At 40.5% G+C, this 6238-nt stretch overlaps 2 pseudogenes; one reads left to right on the forward strand and one right to left on the reverse strand.

Annotated features, from left to right (window-relative positions):
- Positions 1 to 2830: 2830 nt before the first annotated feature.
- On the reverse strand, positions 2831 to 5197 carry LOC122353783 (annotated as a pseudogene).
- Positions 5198 to 5915: 718 nt separating this feature from the next.
- The window catches only part of LOC122353784, a 5590-nt pseudogene continuing 5267 nt past the window's right edge, over positions 5916 to 6238 (forward strand).

Here is a 6238-nt window from a genome sequence, read left to right on the forward strand (position 1 = left end):
TTCTTTTTCTAAAATGCCTCTCAGTATTATTACGTTACTTCCACTACTTGTTTTAAAAATCTATTTTAATTTTTCGCACGCTCAAACGAGCTGATTTACTGTTTCAAAAGGGCCAGATTTTTCCGGTGGACAGACTTTGTCGTCAGGACAACAGATAGAGCCCCTGTAAAGGGCAGGTGGGGGTCGGACGCCAATGATATACAACAGCAGTTCTCAACTAGTGGGTCAGGACCCAAAAATGGGTCACAGTTCTGTGTAGGTTTGATTAGTTCATGGAAAGACCTTAATAAACAGATGTTAGATGCAAATAATAAAATACAACTTATATAATAACTGTTAAACTACCATCTTTCATTTTTGATGTTAAAGCACTCCAATTAATTCATCTGAATACTTAAAAGCAACACTAAGTAAAATAAAATATGACAAAAACTACTTTTAAATACTTGCAATCACAAAAACCACAACCATGTTTTTTTATTATTAATATAAATGATTTTTAGGAAATTCAAACCAATTAAAATCAAACGCACTTCAACAGCAAAACATTAAATAATGATCTGGCTTATAGGTTTTGGAATATTTCCTACATGCATATGAACCGTTTAGAAATGAGAAACTGTGAGAAATGGCTGCATATTCGCATGAGGCATAATGTTTAGTAAACAACAGCCATGGTAAAAGTCGCTGATGCAGTCTAAAGCATGAAGGCAACGCTCTGAAACGCGGCATTTAAGTTACATGCATTTCTAAGGAACACTTTTTGAAAAAACTCCCCAGAGTTCAAAAAAAGTTGAACCCATTCATAGCTTAGCATAGATCATTGAATCGGATTAGACCGGAAGCATCACGTTTAAAAATGACCAAATGATCAAAGAGTTTCCTATTTTTCCTATTTGGACTCTTTGGACTGGACTCTTCTGTAGTTACATCGCATGATACTAAGCCTGACCGAAACGAAATTTCTAGGCTGACATGACTAGAACTATACTCTCATTCCCGCAGTGATAATCAAGAAACTTTGCTGCCGTAGTGGCTACGCAGCAGGCGCAGTGATATTTTGAATTTTACCAATCGCTTAGTTCAAAACAGACTCCATCACGTGTTTCACAAATCATTTTGTCAGTCAATAAATATATAATGATATATGTATATTGCTCTATAATTTCCAGTTGTGGTCTGGTAGAAGCTGCGGATACTGTGGACAAACATTACAAGTCAGTAATTGCTTGTTGCACCTAATTACGTGTATAAATTTTCTGTGAAGCCAGTGTGCTCGTTTGACCTTCCCTAAACCCAAAGGAATAAATACAGATCTGATACAGCGCTGAAAACAAGCTAGCCACAAACGCCGTGAATGCGGCTTTGTACTAGCGCTATTAAGAGCCTGACCAGTGCAAGAAAAGGAGGATCTACAAACCGTATGAGGAATTAACTCTGGCGCCAAATATTTAGACGGACATTACGCAATTCAGCCTCGAAAAGACTGCTCCGCAAAGCAATTCTTGCTCAAAGGAAAATCCCTATTTTTAGGTGTTATATACTCATCGCGGCTTTAACGTTCGGCTTCACTGAAGAAAGACTGTAATGCTGTTTGCATTGCAGTTTGTAACAATTGCAGGCCGGGTTTTGAGTTGACTGTCCACCACAAATATTAACATATGAGGATGTTGCTGGGTCACATGTCTGATTCTCTCAAGGCTATTCTACAGAACAGCTTTGCAAACGGTGGTTGGTTGCAGTGTCTGTAAAATGACTAATGTGCCATTTCATCTTTATGTGGCAGTGCTGGTCGGGTCACCGCTTCCTTCTAATACGACTCTGTCTCTGAGAGCATTGCTTCAACCAATAACCACAAATGAAGAAAAAAAAAAAAAAGTCACTCTGAATTTAGACATGAAGTTGCTGAGAACCATCTGTACTACAATTACAATCCCTAAAAACCGATAGATGGTTTTCAACAGACTAAACGAAGGACAGCAAATAAACGCTTTAAAAATATTTGTGGAAGGAAATATTGTCGATTATTTTGATAAGCCATACCACCACAATGCAAAAAAAAAACCCTCACTAATAACTATAGCTTAGTCTCTAAATAGGGCTCTCGCTACCCTTCAGTTACATAAAACTGCTCAAAAGATTGGTAACAGGTTCATTTCTTTTCTTTTATTAAATACTTTAATTGGGAAACAATGCACTAAATTGAAAAAAGTAAGAAGTTTTTAATAAAATGTTTAATCAAACAATTGCAGCGCTCGCTGAGCGTAAAGACACATTCCTTTCTTTCTTTACTCTCAGAAGTCTCTCACGGTTGAATGATTTCAAAACATGATTATATTTTAGTTATACCACCAAAATTGCTTGGGGGTCAGGACTTTGTTAAAAATGTAATCAACAGGAAGTGGCACAGCCCAAATGACGTATTCAGAAATACTTCAGACGCGTAACTACAAAAAAACTGAATGGCACAAGAAACAATTCTCCTAGTCTTTTAATATAAAACGGGCGCAGTACAGTAAATTCAAACCGAAAAGAAAGCATTCTCAAGTATTTTCCATGACAGAGCAGTACCTCATCTACTTGTTAGATACACAAAAAAAGTCTCTAGCTTCTGGGTTCTAGCTGCTAATATCAATGCAACAGCTGATAGCTATTAAAATTTGAAAAGGAATGGATCTCCGATCGTTACGTGAAACAGCACCACCCAAATGTAATGACAACGGTACTGCAGTAGTCTCTGAAGCTTTTAAAAATGGACGTACAATTTTTTTTTTTTTGCATGTGCATCCATGTTTGAGACCTGCTGATACAAAAAAAGCACCCGAACGCCTCAGTCAGTGGTGGTGCGGGATAAGCCAGAAGCGCCGCTTCTGAAGTCGCCACTGCAGGTCATGAAGTCGGGTTGGTGGGCGCGAGCATTGCATACAGCTGCACAATATGTTGGTTGTGGCCCAACGAGAGCAGGTTTTTTCTCTTCGCCGCAGCGTGGAATCCCAGCAGCACAAGCTGATGGTTCGTCAGTCTCGCAGCGCGCACATAGTCCTCCACGCGGTGGCTGAAAACACTCTGAGGCGGTGGGCGCGAAGTCTCCACTGAGACCGAAGACCTGTGTAACAGGAAACACAACGAGGGTGTAGCTTGCAGCAGAGTCTGTGAACCGCTATGGAAAGCGCTGGACAGGTGGTGTGAAGATGCATAAGATCGCTGTATTCACTAAATATATTAATTATCAGCACTTTTTTGATGCAGAAAAAGCCATCATAATGCATAGGCCTACTATAAAAATTCATTACTCCAGCCATAGATGCTGTTAACATAGTTTTTTTTTGCTGGTTGATTTTGCTTCAGATTCAGATCCGGTTCGACTTCTGATTCATTTCAGCATATTTCAGTCTATTCTGCTTAATATCAATTCTCACACCAATAAAGTGAATCTTCATGAAGCCTATTTCAGATGGATTTTAAACGGGTAACTGGTTTTTATAGACTAGTTATCAAAAAAACAGACTAATGAGTCATTTGTTTCTGAAATTGGGCTTGCATTTAGTTCGCTGGGGGGAAAATTTTTTTATTAGAGTAATGCTCTTGTGAACACTTATTATAGGGGCTACATTTTTGAATAAATCGGGTTATTATAGTATAAGTAATTTGTACTTAATCGGTGTTTTTTAGTCAATTGAACAAGCAAATCACTGCTTGGTCAGTTTGGTATAATGCTTTTAGATTAACTATAAAAGTGAAAACATGGCATAAACAGTAAGGTCTTCAAAAGAATCAAATTCATAAGAGTCATTTGTCCAGGATCGGAAGGTTGTGCTAAGTTGTGTTTTTGATTCAATATAAAGAACTGACCGACTTCAGTTGTTTTCTTTGTGAATTAAACTGAATCATCATAACAAAGACGAAAACTAATTGAAACGCCTCTTTCTCAGACAGAACTGAATCATCTAGCCTTCGCATGATGGTTATAATCTAAACCTACCCATAATTCAGTATCTCACCTGTGTACTTGACCAAAGTCCGCCTGTGGAGATCTCCCAGAGCTTGGCGACAGAATCCTTCCCGCTGGAGAGAATGTACTTGAGATTCTTGGAGAAAAACGGTCGAGCAGACCTCAGCGCCGCCGTGGGCTTTGTCGACCGTGGTCACGCAGCGTTCGACACGCCGTCCCACAGCTTGATGCTGCTGCCTTTGCTGCAGGTACGAGGCTGTTAGCAGGCTGGGATTGTAACAGGACTTCGCAGATGGTGTCCGTGTGCTGTGATCCAGAGGGTTGCAGGACACGTAAACACTGAACGTGAGCAATTCATTACAGAGACGCAGGGTTGGGTGCTGGCGCCGTCACTAGCAAGAAATCTCACAGACGGGTGGAAGGATATGGAGCGCAACATTTCAGCTTTCCTGTAGAAAACGAAACGAGAAAAACACTGCATGCGAACACCTCCAATAAATGAAGGACTCGAAAGCAATCCAGAGGCTTGATTTATACCTGTATGTGCTTGAAGGCTTGGTGACGGGTTTTTAACAATCAAAGAGTTTGGAGGTGTAACGCATGAGAGCCGGAGTGCGCTAAGATCTGCTCGGTCGGGAGAAAAGCGCAGGCACGTGACCTCATCCACATGATCATACAGAGTTCTGATTAATGTGGTGGTTCTCCATGTTCTGCTGGGCCGCCTGCTCATCATCACCTCCAAACAATTACCTATATTAAAGTCACAAAGTGAAACATATTCTTTCTTCCTAATTTGAAGCACATCCAAATGAAACATTATCAAACGAGGAGGGTAGGGATCTGCAATCTGCATCAGAAGATGCAGAGGAGTGATCACTTAACTCACGGAAGTCATATAGTATAATAATATGCCTGGGATGAGTTGTGTCACTACACAAGATCTATAGCGAAGAGATCAGATGCAGACTCGCCGCAGAGGCATGGCGCTTTTGGCGCACGCATGCGCCAGTGTCCAGGATCACGATGGCGCCACGCCAGCCCAAAGGCTATGAGCTGCCCATCGCGGCTGTAGGTGAAGCCACGCTGCATCGACCCTTGTGAGACGTCACTATTAGCAGGTCTCATACTCAGACGCTCGGGGGACATGGTTTGTACGCCTGCGTCAAATTCCAGGTCGATGCCGACCTCCCGGCGCCACGGTGTCCTGAAATGCGGCCAATGGCGTGATTGGACCGCGACTGTCATCGTTTCTCCCATTCTCTACGAAAGTGATTTTTAAAAAAAAACCTTCTTTTTCTTCTTCTTCACTTTGAAGAAACAAGAACTGTGCATTGCAAAGTATTTTTTGGATTGTTTTTTTCATTTTGGCGAGCAATATTTATCCCTTAAATTGTGTAACAGCAAAATGATGCGCTTGTTGGTAATTGTTTGGAAAATAGACCCTTTATAGATCCTTTTTATTTTACTGCTAAAATTATTTATTGATAAAATGTATTACTTTTTCATGCAGATTTTGGCTTTTTATGAAGTGTTTTTGCATTAGTGGAAAGAAAGCATCTGAAGGACAATCGCTAAGTGTTTCTTTTATAGCATTTTATATATATTTTTGTCAATAGATTTCAATTACACCTATTTTCAAAGCCCTTTTTTCTAAATGAGTTTTTTCTCCTTACACTGAGAAGATTAGATGAAAGTACTTACATGCACTGGTTTATTTTATGGTTGTTAGCAATTAATAATTTTCCTGGCACTGTATAAACAGTGAAAGCATTGAGTCGTACCCATTCGGCCAGGGCTGCATGAGTTGCTCTGATGGAGACACCACACTTCTGGGGCTTCACCTCGCTGATCAGGTTGTTGGCGATAGGTGGAAATGATCATACAGCAGTTATTGATTGATCAGCTTGTAAAGATGCTGCCTGTCCTTGTGGTGGCTTGGGCTGAACATCTTTTATTAAGCTTGATGCCTGCAAGTGAACGGAAGCAACGCAGCGCGCTCAGACTGCAGGTGGTTTTGCGTTTGGAACGTAGTGAGCTGCCTATTGGAGACAACACGGCGATTCCCAAAATGTTGTTGCAGAAAGGTAACAGATTTAAAAACAGCCCCTTTGTTGTTAATTCTAGAGCACCTCGTTAGCGCAAATCTGTGGCAAGAGTATAGATGTTACGAGTCATTTGCATGGTTTGAGGTCTGTTTTAAACAAAGGTCACAAAGTAAGCAACAATTACTGTTTACGTGGCGCTTCATTCATTAAAAAGTTTGATATTTAAGTAACGACTCACCAG

The sequence above is a fragment of the Puntigrus tetrazona genome, chromosome 11 (assembly GCF_018831695.1).
Source record: "Puntigrus tetrazona isolate hp1 chromosome 11, ASM1883169v1, whole genome shotgun sequence".
In the NCBI taxonomy this organism is placed as follows: domain Eukaryota; kingdom Metazoa; phylum Chordata; class Actinopteri; order Cypriniformes; family Cyprinidae; genus Puntigrus; species Puntigrus tetrazona.